Source organism: Drosophila novamexicana, unplaced genomic scaffold, assembly GCF_003285875.2.
Source record: "Drosophila novamexicana strain 15010-1031.04,08,12 unplaced genomic scaffold, DnovRS2.1 tig00000960-arrow-arrow-pilon, whole genome shotgun sequence".
NCBI lineage: Eukaryota > Metazoa > Arthropoda > Insecta > Diptera > Drosophilidae > Drosophila > Drosophila novamexicana.
In genome coordinates, this window is record NW_020824833.1 from 1,491,502 (window position 1) to 1,509,464 (window position 17,963).

Below are 17,963 nucleotides of genomic sequence, written 5' to 3' on the forward strand. Positions count from 1 at the left end.
TTACCCATTTCTTCTTCTTCTTGCAACATAAGATGATGGCAATTCGTTGGCTCCCAACTTTGTTGTTGTTGTTGCTGTTGTTGCATAAACCGCTTAGCGGCGTAATTTAAATCCCTTTTGTGTTCAAAAACTCGTGAAAAGCCTTTCAAAATAATTATCATAATAGCAAATGGCTGGTGTTGTTGTTGCTCATTGTTCTTGTTGTTGTTTTTCTTGTTTGTTGTTGATAGGACATAATAGGGCGGCACTTGGGCATGTTGTTACTTGGCCAACTTGTTGGCCACATGCTCATGTTGTTAACGTTCTTCTGCCGGCGGCAATTAGAGAATTTTCGTTTTGATTTATTGCATTGAATTAAATGCAATTAATTAATATGATTAAATAAGCCTATGTAATTAGCAATTTAAATAAGTACTCGGGCATTAGGTAACGGATCTGTCAATTTAACAATTTGTGACCACTTGAATATCTCGGATTTTATACTCTATCCAAATGTCCCTTAGAACTAAGAATGTATCTGTATGTATATATAAAACATATCTCTTATCTCTGATCGACTGACTGATTGGAAATGATGGGAAAAAATATAGAAGGTAGATTCCTTTCGATTCAAGGTTTTTATGAAAAAACATTTGCTTTGTGTGAATAAGATGCCTGAAGCCTGCGTAGTTTAATTAGCTTAATGCAATGGAATGGGAAAAAAAGTTAATCAGACAATGATTTTGGGTCTAAAGTGTGCCAGAAAAGCAAGGTTTCAATATGTTCTCAAGTAGACGCTAGATATGTGACAAAGTGCTATTAAAGTGCCATTTTTATTAAAACACTTAACAGTTGCAATTCCTTAAACTAATAGATGCTAATTTCATTTTAATTACTTAATTTAAGCAAAAGGGATTCACGCATTTTTGTGGTATTCAGACAACAATTGACTTGCTTTAAGATGGCGCTTAATTTAAATTTACACATGATTGCAAATGATTCCATTATGAAACAGAGAGCACTTGTGCGCACCTTAAGCTCCATTGTGCTGCTGTTCTGTAATGCCTCACATTGTTCACGATGATGATGATTTTGATGGGTTAATTAGCATTCAGATTCATTTGACGGCATTCCTGACATTTCAATAGTTTGGCAAACTAAGAGCGCAACTTTTGAGGCCGTCATGACAACGTCGACCACCCAGAGCTGTGCATTGCCCTGTCTACTATATGCTTATCTCACTCGCTCTCGCTCTCTTTCTCTTCTCTTCTCTCTCTCTCTCTTTGTCAGCCTGTCTCTATCTTGCTGTCAAATGAAGGCGCTAAGCGAACAAATCACAATTAAAATGTCTGCTGGCGTTTTCATAAAGTTGCAATGCCAATTCTCAGATTGCCTTAAACATATTCCCACTTCGAATAGGAGCTGGGAAATTCTAAGAAAATGCTGCGCCTGTTACGTGTATCGTCTGGTCAGAGTAAGAGAGAGGAAAAGCGAGTGTGGGACAAGGGGCACGTGCAAGGGGCGACTTCCGCTGAACCTTAACAACCATAGCACCATGCCCACCGCCCGCAGCTCATAGACATGTCAGTTGATTTTTATATATGGCTTGCTTGTAGTTTCTTGTTTGCCTCAGTTGCGGCAGGGGCGAATGGGGGAGGGGTAGGGTTGGGGGGAGAGGTAGGTGTTTCTGGTACCCCGACAAGAAGTCTCTGCGCCAATTTCATGTGCAGCGCAATTTTGCCTGTCTGTGACTTTTTTCCTTGCCCAGAAACAGCCAAAACACGACTTTCTGCTGTGGCAGCGGGTGGGGCGAGACGCGGGGCGTGGCTACGCCCAATGTCTGCCTGGCAGGGCTGTCTGCACGCGATGTTTAACGTCTGGCGGCTGCTACTTAGGAGCCGCAGGCTCAGAGGACCTCAGCACATGCCACACGACCAGAGCCCCAGACGGGTCCGCCGGATGGACGCTCAGACGGCATCCACTGCCAGACGATAGACGATAGGCAAATGCAAACATGAAACTTTTTCGGCTAAAGCCAACGGACCAAGCCCCATCGACGGACTTGGGGAACTCCCCCCTCTCCCCACCACCACCCACTGCCATGCTGCATATACCTAAGCAGCAAAACCCGCCAACCGGCACCGCCAATCATCGGCGTAAATTGAGCTCATTGTGGCCTAACACCATTACACGCTCTTATAAAAGTATGTGTGTATGTGTGGGTGTGTGAGGCTGGAGCCAGTGCAAGCAGCGCCTGCCAATTGCAGCAGCTCCTGTTGCAGCTCCTCCAGCGCCTGTATGAAGTCGTTAAATGCGGCAAAGTAAAATAAATTGACCCAAGTCGTGTTTCGAGCATGAAATGCATTTTTATTGCACTTGCTGCTCCAGAATTTCGTCATGAACTATTGAAATGCACAAAGATATTGACTGCGGCCGACTCTGAATGTGTTTCGCTGCCGATACTTGCTGCCCGGTCCTCGGTTCTCGTCCTCACTTCTCGCTCCTTGATTGCCGGCTATCTGTGGGAGCCACGTAACCTAAACAATTTAAAGTATAACGCTGAAATCTACAAATCTACCTCAGAGTTCTTTTTGCCTCCGTTTGTCGAAATATAGTTTAAGGGAAGAGTATGCTTGAAACGAGTAGCTTATAATGAAGGTGCGGCATGGTTTTCAATGGACCTCAATAAAAAAAAGATCTACACGAAGATGAGAGAATACTCATAGCATGACGATGCATGATCTGTTCATCGATTTATTTCTTTAGTTAAGTTATTCCGACAAGGGCTTGGCTTAGTTGAAGTCTTTAATTATAACAAAATTTCACCTCCACCACATGCTATAAATAAAGTGAATGAACCAATGTGTATTGCCCACCAATTTAAGTCACAAATTTAATCGAATTGACATTTTGAGAATATACAAATATTCTATAGTACAATAAGTCATCAAGATCGGTTAAGAAACACAAAAGTTGTTTTTTAAAAAAAAACGTGTGGCTATATATATATATATATGTATATATTGGCAGCCCACGTGTCAGCGGCATCTAGTGCAAAGCTCAAGAATTTCTTTATGCTTGTACACACACACATCATGCGCGTCTTCATTGAATTTTATCAACATCAATTGCGATTGTAATGTTTTCTGTGCTGATATTTTAATTCGTTTTTTTCCTCATTAAGACTCCGGACTAGAGCCACTTACTTGCTTCTCATAAAAATTGAGGCGAACAAATGTATGTGATGAAAAAATAATATGAGCAACGAGAGCTGTAATGAGCTGCTTAGAAGGCGTAGTTTACTTAGTTTGAATGTGCTAGGCCCGAACGATGTGAAGAGCAGCGCTAATAGCTTGCTGCACTTAACAAATATACAGATATATATAACACACTATTTAATTATATATCTTGCGAATTGTTACTACACATTATATAAAATTCGTTACCTTCTCATTTGTGATATATGTTGAATCTCCAGTTTTACAATCCAAATAAAAACTAATTTGGATTTATTCATTTAGTTAATTCTATTATATTCTATTCTATTCTATACTATTCTATTCTATTCTATTCTACTATATCGTATTCTAGGTTAATTTCTTAGTGTGCATAAAGAATCTCATGACAACGTGGTATATTCTAATTGTTTGATGATTTGGTGTGGTGTGAAAGATTTATGTTAAGTATCTGTGAAATAGGTATGCTGTCTTATAAAGGATATTCTGTGGGAAACTAACTTAAGAGTAAAGTAAAAATCTTTGTGGTAAATTGTGTATTTATCTTTAAAGTAAATATATTCTCATTATTAGGATTATTTTCCTGTTCACGTTTATTCCTGGCTAATATCTGTATTTATCCTTTTATCTACTTGCAGGTAGGCTCAATGAAATCTTGAAATATCACATCAAAAACTGAACGCTAATTGCCTCTGCCATAATCCTGGCGCTGTCGTCTTCCTAGACCAACTGTGGCGAGAGTTCGGACTCTGTTCGCCATGTTTTGTTGTTTTGTTGTGTTTGTGTTTGTTGCCGACATGCGGCTTCATAAATTTTAATGTAATATTTTCGTGTTGTACATTTTGATGGCGCCAAAACGCTTACAACGCCGAAAAGTATGCCATAAAAATGCACAGTACTAATTAAGCCAACAAACATGGCCAACTAACTGGGCAGCCAAACAACCCACCAACAGACAGCAAGCGAAATTCTTTTTTAGAAATGTTTCGCTGCGTCTCTTTCTCTCCTTCTATCCATCTCAATATCTTACTTTCTCTCTCTATCTCTCTCTCTCTCTCTCTCTCTGTCTCTCTCGTTTACTCTTTCTATTTCTTTCTGTTCATGTTGTTGCTTTCTCCGTCCCGGGACTTCAATCGCCGCCTTCTTAACGGCCGTTTTTTTCCTTCTCTATTTTATATACCCTTACTGAACAGGGTATTCTAGTTTACATCATGACGGTAAGCCAAAAAAATGGTTAATAGAGTTCGGTTTACGGTTCAAACCAATGCCGCGATTTAAGAATTTTGACATTCGGTTCCAGCTTCAATTCAACGCATAAAAAAATTGGAATTCCGAGTGTAGTAAATATGAGTTTAATAATTTTAAACTAATAATATTAATAATAATATCTAATATTACAATCATACATTTCATATTAATGCTATAATCATATTATACTCAGGTCAATATAATATTATTTATATATTCCTATGCATGGACCTGATGGTCTGTTTCTATTTAAAGTATGTTTTGAAGATTGGATAATTATCGATATATATGTATATTTCTGCATAAAATAATGCTAGTATCAATCCTCAAGCACAGTTCGAGCTTCAATGATTACTCAATTACTTATGGATCGAAAAAAGTTTCCTTCTTAATTTCAAATAAAGGAATATATATATATAATATATTTAAATGGATGTGGAGACGCTTTGGGTTCTTTAAAAATATATTTCAATGACAGTGATGCAAGTGTAGTTCAATTTCGGCATTCCGAAAGATTCTCAGCTCTCTGAAGTTTTTTTCAGCTTATTTTCAAAATGTTTTCTGGACACAGAGCCATCCTCCTCTTGTCATGCGCCATTTCAGCTGTAAGTGTAATCATCGCACGATGAAAGCCGCTTACAATAATTGCCCCGCGTTGTCCGACATTGCGTCCTGCTGCTGCGTCCTTCGTCGCCCGCCTTCCACCTTCTGTCGCCCAGCCGCCAGCCCAGTCGCGGCAGCCATTGAGAGCATCCATTTTGCCTTGGCACTACGTTTGGGTCTCTGCAAATGTAACCGGATCAGGATTCTGGGAGCAGGGGCCCTGAACATTTTTTTTTTGATACCGCTTTTGGTTAATTCATTGAAGGCGCAGCACAAAGCGCAACGTTTTGTGTCGATTTCCGAACAACGAGCAAAGGGGAGCGGGGCACAGGTTTAGGGCTGCGGGCTGCGGGCTGCGGGCTGCGGGCTGCGGGCTGCGGGCTGCGGGCAACGCAAAAATCGTAAACGAAATCGCAATCATAAGTAGGTTGTGGGATAGCACAAAACCCAGTCCATATGCTGCCCGGAATGCAAAAGCAAGAGAAAACAGCGCCTGGATGTACGTAAATTCGAGGCAGTCATTAGAGAGTTTCCACGTGATTTAATCTCAGCCAGCTACTTGGCATACCTGGCTGAAAGGCGTAAAATGCATAGAAAGCAGCAAACGGGCAAAACAAAGTGTACTTAAAAGTGCTTATTCAGCTGCTTATTGGCTAACAATAGCTTTAATTAAGTCCAGTTGTGCCTTGCCAAATGTCGCTTAAGTGGACATTTATTTGAAATATTCGGTTCCATATCATATTCCCCATTTGATTAACTAGCTTACCCTTTTGCCTCAGCAAAGGGGTTTTCCCATAAACGATTAATTATTCATTTTCATAGATGCTTTCAATTAATTTTGCAAATAAGTGAATAAGAAACCAAAATATTAATTAAATTTTACGCACACTGAAAAAACACTCGAAAATGAACAAATTTATTTGTGTCGAACGAAATAAAAATAATACTAATGAAAATATAAAACATATTCAAATGCACATGGATCCTGCGTGTTGAGTCCTGCAAAATGTGCATATAAGTATATTAATATAGCCCTCGTTCTATTCATATATACATATGTATATTTTGCATCCGAATGCTTTGTTTTTCCCACTCGAAATTCAATAATAGCTACGCTGTCCATTTTGACGACAATATGTTGCAGTATAGCAAAAGGCCAGGAAATATCTTAAGCGCAATCTTCTTAAAGGTTATCAGTTCGTGGCAGAGCTCCTAACCTAGCCTGGACTAGCTTATCTCCAAGTCTCCAGACGACTCCCAGCTTGTGGAGCTGTAGCCTCTCATTGTTTCATTTACTAGCCCTATATATTGGGTACTCATCCCTTCACATGAGTACACGAAATGAAGAACATGTTTCTGAATTTTTTATATTTTGCGTGTCACGAGGCATTGTGACTCACGCGCCCATCTCTCTTGGGAGAGACTTGGAGAAATTTCATCATGCTTTCCTGATTAATTTGATTTTGTGTTGCTTCGCTGGCTCCCAAACTAAAACGTTAATAAATAATTTAATTTATGTAAGTATTTTAAGGGAGGTCCATAAATGTTATTCATGTAGGCAGCACAGCCTGGCCCGCTCCACCGTCTACCCCCTCGTTCATCATCTCTCCTCCCCTCTGCTGCTACTGTGGCTGTCCCTGTCGCTTTGCATGAGTTGTTGGTCAGTTGGTGAAGCGAACTCTGGCAACAGGAATCGTGGACAACAATATTTATGCCTTTTGCTTTGTTGGCCTGTCAATGTTGTTCTTGTTGTTATTGTTGCCTAGACGAGGGTCGACGTTGCGGCTACGCATTCGGCTTTTATTCATATTGTGTCCCTCTTTTCCAGAAAAAAAAAAAAACAACCAGAATGCTAAAAAAGTAAGTGTAGCTAAATCGTATCGACTAAGAGTTACCCTCCTTTTCCTTAGCGACCTTTAGCAAAACAAAACCCTACATTTCACACTGTTCCGACTGTTACATACTCACCCATTGGCCGGGCAAGCCCTGCTGTTGTCCGCAGGGTATAAGAAACTTTTGGTCATTTATGTCATTTCATATTTATTAAGCGGTCTCCGCATAATTGGCAACTCTGCCTCTATCTGACAACATGGAAACCTTCTGCGCCTGACCAGCTCTCTCTCCTCTCGCCCCGCTGACCCCAAGGCCGCCCTCTGCTTGGCCCAAGTGCAGCGCTTAAAGCCACCGCCAGGGCCCGCTTGGCTGGCACTTAAAAGCCGTTGGGCGCACCACACGGTGGCTCCAATGGAACCACATCGGACATGGTGAGGCTGCAGCATGCAGATCGTAATAAAATTGAAAGAGGCGTGTTAAGTGGCACATAAAATGATTGCACTTTAAAATAGCAGAACTTCCACTAACGCCCCTCCCCTCAGGCCTTTACCGCAGCTCCCCTGTAGCTGTAGCTGCTGTTTAAATAAATAAACGCATTAAAACCCGCCGCCGAGCAGCGAAAATGCTATTAATTGAGTTGCCAGCGGTTAATACACTGAGCAAATATTTCTAGTAAGTCGAAAAATTCAAGCCAGACGTCTTTATTGAAAGGTGAAAAGGTGCAACTGCATTTCGCTTTAAAAATCGATTTTGCATTCGATACCCGATATTAATATCGTTCAAGTGCCACCACTAAATCAAAGCAAATCAAATTGCTGCTACAATTTAGAATCATTTTGATGAGCGCAAAAAAATCGAGACAACCATTCGATTTCATGTTTTAATTATCTTCCTCGTGAATATACAGACGTATATATATGTATATACACATATACACATGTGATTATTTAAATGTTGAGTCACAGTTAGTTGTACAGCACTGTTAAATAAGTAAAATGTATGCATGTATATGTAAGCATTTTTAATTGACTGACTTATGTTTTGGCTGGCATTTGATGTACCAAAATTCGAGATATGTTTCCTGGCATTAACGATTATTTGGATGTTTTTCTCAGTGCTGCATTTGCCTGTCAGCTGCCAAGCAGGCGGTTTATTTGGTTGGATCGAGGCAGCTCGGGCTATGCCGGGTTGGTTCAGTGGTGCTTTGTTGGACACGCATAATGCATATTGCATGGGCATGGCACTTACAAAATATCACGTCATGTGGCAACGGGCGGAAAGGCTCTTATGTGCTTACCCCCTGCAACCCCAGCTCGTTGCCCCAGCCAGCGCACTTGTGGCAGCTGTCTGGTCTGGTTGCATCATTTTTGGCACACTTGACTTTGACTTTGGCACATCAAAGCCCATTTGGCAAACTGCAGCTGCAACGAGCTGGGGCACAGCTCCAGCACACACTTGTGCCCTGTTTGCGGTTGCCAGTCCCCAGTCTCCCGACCCCCTTTTCCCGTCCCCCGTCTTTCACCCACCATTGTACTGCCAGCAACTCCGAATGGTGTCTGGCTGCGGTTGCCTCAAAGCACTCGTAGCATTTGCATATTTTATTGTGTTTTAATTAACTAAAATTCTACATTGATTTTGTTTGGCCAGCCAATCGGAGCGAAGTCGAGCCAAGACTTTCACTGCGACCCGTTTGCTGCGCTGCCTGCGGCTAACCAGGGCCACGCATATTGAACGCATTGGGGTCTCCGATTATACACTCTACTCTGTGGCCACTTGTGTCACAGCTGTGTGTGGCAAGTGTTGGCCCATTAAGTTTATGGTCGATGTGCTGCTGCCAGCTCGAGCCAGCCAGGCATAACGCATTTTCTGCAGTCAACTCGAAGAGTCCCTCAATTAAAGTTTGAATATGATATGAATATGATTCACTTAATACCAATCCATAAATCTTAAAGGCTTCAGGCAGTCAAATGTATTTATTTACAACTTACACGTACTCATAGTGCCTACTCGAACTTCCTCTGCTTCTGCTTCTCTTAGTTCCACACAACGGGAAATGGATAAGCTTGAATAACTTCGGTATTGATTCTCCAGATGTTCCTATTCCAACGAACAAGAGTATGGCTTTAAAAGCGAGCTTTTTCAATATCTTTGGGAAGCTATTCATCTGAGAACCAACATACCAAGCTTGTCGCTCGAGATATTCTTAAATTGTCGTTTAGAGAAACTATCGCAAATTGAAATAAACTTGTTCTGCGTATGTTGTATGAAAATATATTTGACGTTGCAAGGAAACGAAGTAAGATCTCAGTGGACATGATTTTAAAAAGCTTTTATTTCTTTTAGACTAGAATCCATTTCGTTTGGTTGAGCATCTGCATGCTTACAAAGGCATCGATCTACTAGATCTGTCACCTTCTTTTTCGCTTCCTAAGGGTTCCTTGTCAGGACGTTAGGGAGGCTACGAAGCTTAATTAGGTAGCTCGCTGCTTGTCTGTTGACAATGCCGCCTTTCATTGGAACTGGTCTTTTGCGATGTCCCGTGTGCGAAGATGCCATTCGGCTGCACAAATTTTTCACAAGGTCTTGGTCTTGGTCAGTGGACTTGACAGTTTTTTATTTGAATTTGCAGTTAAGAGATTTCTTGCAGAGCTTTATGGCGAATGCGCAGACGTGCGGTGGACATAAAAGCGTTGTTTTTTTTTAATATATATTTTTAATGGCAAAAACAATTTCGGTGCCAATTGCCCAACGACGGGTAATTTCTTGTATACGCTTGAGTTTAAATATTTCCATTGTTAAATGAAAAATGAAAATGAAATGAAAGAGTACAGGCGGGAACGCTTAGCAGGTTTTGCCTGGGCCAATTGTTTTTCTTTAAATTTCATTTTTGTTTTATTTTAGTTATAAATATACCCTAATTAATGTGAATCTCCAATTCCACACAGAAACATGAATCTCCTGCACATATGATATTTTACAAAGCGGTTTGGATGAAAAACAAAACCGTTTGAATGTTAATAAAAATCTTCAAATTAAATTTGACGGAGAGAAAAAAAACGTTATTCACCAATTTTCCACGCTTGCAAGTGGAATCCCGTGATAGCCCGTGCACTTACCTAACAAAAGATACAGAGCGTGGCTCTGTACAGGGTATTTTCTAGTCAACTGCGTTCAACTAAATTATAAATTATAGATTCGTAATTAAATGGATTTTTTTGTATTATGCCGCAGATTAAAATCATTTCACAAACATTTCAAATTGGTTAAAACGCTCTTGAATTCGAATCGCTCGATTGCAGCGAAAAAAGTTTTATTGCAATTAGCGATAATTGTTATTAAATATTATAATTTGTGCGTTGAATTCGAAGCAAGCAATTTGAACGGCGCTTTCAGCTTAGTTTAGTTTATCGGGCTGTCATGTTTGATGACCAAATATTTTGTTAGCCTGGCAAAGATTCGGCCCAATTGTTGCCACTGTCTGAGGCTATAAATCTGCATTAAAACTTCATTTGCATATTTGCCGAGTGTCTACAAAGGAGTTGTGGGCCAAGCGGGTAGCCAAGTGCGGAGAGCGCGCTTGCTTTTTAAACGAGCCTGGTCAGAGACAATAACAACAATAACAACAACTACAACAACAACAACAACAACAATGACAATAACGGCAACAACTGCATTGGGGCAAGTGAAGGAGATTGTGTGTGTGTGTTGAAAAATGAAATGTCATTGCTAAGGCCATGGCTAAAAAGTTGTTAGCCACGTTAAGAGCCCTGTCAGTTGCCACTTGTTTCACTTGGCAGCGGGCAGCGGGCAGCGGGTAGAGCTACATTTCTAGCAGTAGCTGGGGCCCAGTTAATTTATCAGCAAATTGTTAAATGCAGCTGACTGCAGCTTTTTGGGCCAGGCCAACAGGCAAACAAACATGGCCAAGAGTTGCTATCCCCCTCCCCCCGGTCACGGTCTCTGTGTTGCTTGAGCCACAGCTTCAGCTGCCGACATTTTGACAAATTAAATATTGACTACTGAGCCAGCCACTTGACTTGCAGTCCGTCCAGCTGGCCGGCTGTTAGCAGTTGGCCAGTTTCTGATAGCAGTCCATCCAATTGGCCCAATCCGAGCAGCTGATAAATGCATTTTGATGGCTTTGGCATAACTTTTGCTTGCTGCCAGCGACCATCTGGGCTTTATAATTCTCAAATGTTTAAAGTGCCGCATAAAAGCCGAAGCATCGTTTTACAGCCCGTTTGCCCTGCCTTCAACCTGCCCACAACCTGCCCACAAATATCTGCCGCACGTTTTTATACCCTGAACCCATTAAAAATGGGTATAAGGGTATATTGTATTTGTACAAAATCCAAATGTATGTAACAGGCAGAAGGAAGCATCTCCGACCCCATAAAGTATATATATTCTTGATCAGCATCAATAGCCGAGTCGATCTAGCCATGTCCGTCTGTCTGTCCGTCCGTCCGTATGTATGAACGCAAGGATCTCAGAACCTATAAGAGCAAGAGACTTTAGATGTAGATGCTCCTAGTTCCCGCAAAGATCGAGTTTGTTTCCGATAATCGATAACTTACTCCGTTTCCAAGCAATCGATAAATCGATAAATCTACATCGATATTCTGTTTTTTGGGCAATTTTGGTAAATAATAAGAGCTAGAGTCACATATAGCTTCTAAAATAGAATATATGTATATATGCATTTGATGTTGGAAGAAGAGGGTTTAGGGTATCCCCTGGTCGGGAGCTCCCGACTAGAACCTCTTACTTGTTTTGTTTGTGTTCTTTTGCCAGTCGCTTGTCATAAATTTAACAGCAAGTAAATATTTGATTTGATTCAGATTCGATATGGTTTTGGATTTGAATCCCCTGAGGCCAGCTCCCAGTGAGCAACATCAGTTGATTAAATGCCGCTTTACCGCATTTCAGTTTGATGCATTTTTCCATTGCGTCCTTTCATCACTTGATGGCCATAGCTGAGGGGTGAGGGGTGCAAATTCACTTGCTTCAATTTGATCACATTGAAGCACAATTGAATCATTCAAGACGTCAGTTTAAGTGAGACTCGGATTTAAATAAATGTGCCACAAGCTCGCAAGAGAACGTTCGCTGTTTACGTAGCTTGAATATTTTCAAATGTTCCTGTCAGAGGTCCTGTTAGATGTTAACTCTTGCATTCAGCATCTCAGCTAAATGTCGTTTATTGACAAGTTGACAGCTCGATTTGACAGAAGAATTGCCGCACATCACACTTAACTCTAATGAACAAACTTTTCTATTCTTTATAAACATTGTGGAAGCAATACAAATATTTGTTTGAAATGAATCTGTTTACCATCTTCGACAGTTTCGGGGTCATATTCAAAGTCGTTTGATAATAAATTGAGCAAGCAGCCAAAGAAATAAAACAAAAATTCAACAAACAAGCTAAAAGGGATTTTTGGCCTAGAAAGTGCAATGGAAAAAAAGTGACTTCCTTCCAACTACAGTGAACAAAAATAATTCACATAACAAGCACAACCGCATTAATTCAATAATCTAAGCCTTTTTTTATACCCTGTAACCAATGAGTGCTCAACTAGAGGATACCCTGAACGATCTTCTACCAAATGCGTGGGGGGAGGGGGGTTAAGATACTCGATCTGTAATTACTTTTTTAGATGTAACATGACAAATTAAATTACTCTGGCTCTTAAAATCTAGGAAATTTGCTCAATAAACAGGATGTCGATAACGATTCCTATCGATTGCTTTGAAACTAGCCAGTTATCGATTATCGGAAACAGACTCGCACTGCACGGGAAATAGTAGGATATACGTTCAAAATTTTCTCTAGAGCTTATAGGTTCTGAGATCGACGCGTTCATACATATAAAAGGTGTCTGTCCTGTCTGACGCTCAGACGGACGGATGGACGGACGGGCAGACAGACGGACAGATCGACTAGATTGACTCGACTATATATCCTTTATGGGGTCGGACATGCCTCTTTCTGCCCTGTTACGTACATTCGCAGAAAACCATTATTCCCTTTTCGGGGTATAAGAAAAACAACTCATCCCAAGAGATTCGTATCGTACATAATTCAATAATATTAACGAGCTTCGATCTTAACGATCTTAATGTTCGGAAAAGTTATTTCTGAAACACTTTTTCCAGAGAGCAACATGTTCATAGGTACAGAAATGCTATAACTACGTGTATCGATTGTATCGACTTCAACGAGTACAAATAATATTTAATTAGAAGAACTTCATTTAATGTGGCTTAGGCGCAATTTAAGACTGCATTTTTCACTACGCACAAACGCCGAATAAAGAGGGTTCCTTTAATTATCGCAACTTCTCACGCGTTCAGCCAGCCCCTTTCCCCTCGCATTTACCCCTGCTGTGCTCCAATCGAGTGCTCAGCTATATTTTGGGGGTGGGGGTAGCGCTGAGCTTGGGCATGTGGCATATGATTATAATTTTGGGATCTCGTGTGCACATGGCTGGCATATTAACATGACTGTCGTCTAATTCCTTAGCAACCTGCGCCTCTCGTCACAGCGCACTAATGTGTGTGTGCGTGTGTGCGTGTGTGTGTGAGTGTGTGTGCAGGAAAATGAGCATAAAACAAAGTTTATGTGCAACTTTTTGATTACAAATGCAAATTACAACGTCGACGCTGACGCTTACGTCGACGGCAGCAGCTCATGCCGCAACTGCTGCTTGAGAACTAAGCAAAAATGAAAGGGAAAGAGAGAGAGAGAGGGAGAGAGCGACAGAGAACGAGAGCTTGCACGACTAGCAGTTACTCTGTACCCAATAAAACGAACTAACTAAGTTGTAGAGCAAGTGTGTGTTAAATTTCACCTGAAGAGGCTCCACTCCAGGGCTTGGGAACTCTGAGGCAGGCAGGGGCAGCTCCAAGTGTTCGAGCTTAACTCAAATCCCAGAGTATCTAGACTTCTAGATTCGATATTCGCTTAACGTTTGCACACATTTGTTTGACATTATTACACCCTTTTTTTTTGAGCCGCAGTTAATGGGTACAGGGTATAAGAAAACTTTTGGAAATTGCAGCAAAATTGCGCCCATGTTTGTTTGTTTGTTTGTTTGTTTGTTTGCTACTTACTAGTGTGTGTGTGTGTGTGTGTGTGTTTGTGTGTGTGTGTGTTTCGTATTTTCGTCTTTGTCGTCGGCCATTAAGTTGTCCGCTGTTTTGGCAGCAAGTTGACAAAACATTTCATTTGCAGCCAAAAAATGCGTAATCATAATAGAAAGCGAAAGAGAGAGAGAGAGGGAGAGAGAGAGAGAGAGAGAGAGAGAGAGAGAGAGAGTGAGTGGGGATATGGGAAGACCAAGAGTGGGAGTGAATGGAAGAGAGAGCAAAACTCAGCCCTGTTTAACCTAGCGAGAGGGCTGCAATATCGAGCCCTTAGGCTCAGTTTAAGCTCAGCCGAGCAGAGACGTAGTCAAGGGGGTCAGAACAAGGTGACAAGTTACTCCCGTGTAAGTTTTCCGCTAGAGTAGAGCTCCTTAATTATCGCTCATTCGCATTAATTCTGGAAATTTGCAACACTCGTGAACTTTGCATGCACCAAACAAATTTGAAAAATCCAAAAATCCGAATAGAAAATAACTATATATTAACAAACCTCAGTCGAAAAATATTTTTGTATAAGAAAATGGCTTTGATATGAAACCGATGCGTATGCCATTTGAGTTTTACACATTTCTTTTTGTCAAATTATTTACTGTGTGTTTAAATAATAAGTAACGAGATATAAATATTAACAAGTAAGAGGTTCTAGTCGGGAGCTCCCGACTAGGGGATACCCTGAACCCTCTTCTTCCAACATCAAATGCATATATATATTCTATTTTAGAAGCTATGTATATGTCAAGTTTGGTGACTTTAGCTCTTATTATTGCCCAAAAACAATATATCGATATCGATTATAATCGATTGCTTGGAAACGGAGTAAGTTATCGATTATCGGAAACAAACTCGATCTAGGAGCACCTAGATCTAAAATTTCAAGTCTCTAACTCTTATAGGTTTTGAGATCCTTGCGTTCATACATACGGACAGACGGACAGACGGACGGACGGACGGACATGGCTAGGTCGACTCGGCTATTGATGCTGATCAAGAATATATATACTTTATGGGGTCGGAGATGCTTCCTTCTGCCTGTTACATACATTAAGCTTTCGCACAAATACAATATAACCTTATACCCATTTTTAATGGGTTCAGGGTATAAAAGTTACTCAAGTTGTCTGCTCACTTTGCTATCGACTCTGGCAAACGCCTTGTCCGTTTTGCGAAACTTGAACTTGTTGGGAATTGCAAGCGTGAGGCAAGGAAAATAGTAAAGCATGCCGCATGCCGATGTCAAGAACTTTATTAGTCAGCGAGCTTTGCCAGCTAACTTTAACTAATTTCATATTCAACTAGGCTGGAGATTAAAGCAAAAACTGAAATACATATATTTTACATTTAAATGGACAATTTGTAACTCATTTATTTAAACTGCTGCTAATAGGATCTGATTGGACCGGCGCACAATTTTCATTTTGTTCTTTCATTTTTTATTACTGTCGCTCATAAATTGGCGACAACAGCAGCAACAGACTGACAGCGACATTAACAAAAACAACAACGTTGAACGCATAATCAGCCCTGACATTTAACATCCGGTTGAAATTGTTCAACGCATTTCCCGTTTGGGAAAACGCAAATTGCAGTCAGTGTCAGAGTCGGAGCCGGAGTCGGAGACGGAGTCGGAGGCGGAGACTGCTCGACCTGCAATTAAACGCTTATCGAAAAGTTTGGACACTGACAAACAGAGGGACACAAAAAGACTAAGACAGGTAAAAGACAGAGGCGAAGTAAGGCACAGGTAAATGTAAAAGGGACCGACAATGGAGCCCAAACAATGAGCTGGCGCTGGCTGCCTGCCTGCATTTAATTGGGGTTATGGCCGCACACCTGCTGGCCAAGTTGCGTGGCAAAAGTTTTTTGCCAGGCAAAAAGTTGAAATAATGTGTTCACCCAGCCAGTTCAGGCAGCTGCACCCACTGCCCGCTGCCTTGTGTCCAATTGCACCACCCACCCCCCTTCACCCATTGGCTGCACAGACAGCTTAAGGAATTAATTAGGCGCCCATCAAGGGTGCAGCTAGAAAAAAAGGAGAAGAAGAATGCCAGCGCAAACAGGTGCAAAAAAAAAAAAAAAAAAAAAACAAAACGGCGACGCAAACAAATCGAGTCGTTCGCATTAAAATTAATTGCTCTTATCTGGCGTATGGGAAAAAGCCGAGAGAGCGGCAAAAACACAGAAAAAATGTGACATCGTTAAAATTGAGTAATGATGTTGATTCGTCGATGACAATTAAAAGTGCGCAAGTAAAGAAATAAAAAAAAAAAAAAGACACTCAACACAACATCGCATACAATGTTGCTTCCGTTGTCAACCGACCGTGACAGGACTCGAACCTGCAATCTTCGGATCCGAAGTCCGACGCCTTATCCATTAGGCCACACGGTCACTTGTGAGGCATCGCGCCAAAAGCTCTAAACCAGATACGCCGAGGTACGATGACGCAACGCCGTTGACGTGGCCGGGGCCAATGGCACAAGTATAAATAGTAACGAGCATGAGAATGAGCATGGAGAGCGGTAACTGGAGATTGGGGAATAGGAAGTGGAAGTGTGTGCAAAACAAAGCGCTGCGCTAATTAAGCGACGCTCTAATGAACAGACATACCCCTCGCCACAGTGCGCAAAACGACCGCCGCTGCTAAAAAAAAATATGGACAGGTACACATGTATGCGTATAAGTATATTAACACACACACACATACACTCACACACTCATACACACTTGTGCTGACCCAACACAATGGAAAGACACGTCGCATATGCAGGCTCTGCGGACACAATGAAACATAAAAGCTACAAAAAAAAAAAAATACCTGCTGCTGCTCAAATGAGAATGTCAAGGAAATGTGCAAAATGAATTGTAAAGTCGTATGCCCCCTCCTCCCACCCGCCGCCGTCGCACTGACTTAAGCATTCATTGTGCTTCCTATTGTTCCTGCCGTCACAGCTCCAACAACAGCCACAAGAACATTTTGCGACAAACACACTTTCGTTATGTTTCTTCCGGTGCCCGTCGTTATCTTAAGACAGTGTTAATTAGTAAAAAGCTAACAAAGCTTTCGCATTTCGTCGGTTTGCCCTGTGACAAGAGCTTTTGCTTTCGTTTCGATCACGCCGCTTGTTCAGTGCTTGTCAAACTGTTTATAAATTGAACGTTTGTCACTGCTGCTGCTGGCTAGAGTATCTATGCTGTTACGCCAGCCATGCTCAAGGCGGCCCATTAGCTCAGCTGGTTAGAGCGTCGTGCTAATAACGCGAAGGTCGCGGGTTCGATCCCCCCATGGGCCATTGGCTTTTTTCATATTTTAAAAAATTTGTGTAGTTCGGCATTGAGTTGCTTTTCATTACTGTACACTTTATTTGAAGCATATGTATATAGTTTTACATTATTTTTTTAAGTAAAGCTATCTACTGATGCGATTTATGAGCATACATATGTATTTATGTTAAAATGCCATTTAGCTGAAAGTCGCAAGCCATTTATGGCCTTCTCTTTATGCCTTTTTGGCGGCATTTTTGCCAGTTTTGGCAGTTCCCACTCTCCCATGGGGTGGGGCGGGTGGCTCAACAACCAGACCAAATGACGTTGATAAGTTGCGCAATTATTGCGCTTCGCTGGCAATGCTGCCGTCGCATTCGATTTTCCACAATTGAATTCAATTTCATTCACAATAAAATTCGTTGGCAGCGTCATTATTGCCTTCATTATCATTGGCATCGTCATCATCATCATCGTCATCATCATGGGGAGGCTGGCAACGAGCCTTAGTCGTGCTCGGCGGGCTCTTCGTACATTTGTACATTTGACTCAATCTTCATCTAGATTCAATTCATTCGATTCATAGCTAACAATTTGCAGGGCGCCAACGCCGCAGCTGAAAACAACATCAGCATCTACATATACACATACACA

The 17,963-nt window shown here is 41.3% G+C and overlaps 1 protein-coding gene and 2 non-coding genes across 4 annotated transcripts in view; 2 read left to right on the plus strand and 1 right to left on the minus strand.

Moving 5' to 3' along the window:
• LOC115765247 (glycine-rich protein DOT1) overlaps positions 1 to 17,963 on the plus strand; it is a 99,475-nt gene that overhangs the window by 52,396 nt on the left and 29,116 nt on the right. The gene's annotated exons all lie outside the window — the stretch shown is intronic.
• Trnar-ucg lies at positions 16,364 to 16,436 on the minus strand. Its single transcript has one exon. It is a non-coding gene; the product is annotated as a tRNA-Arg (tRNA).
• Trnai-aau lies at positions 17,265 to 17,338 on the plus strand. The gene has a single exon. It is a non-coding gene; the product is annotated as a tRNA-Ile (tRNA).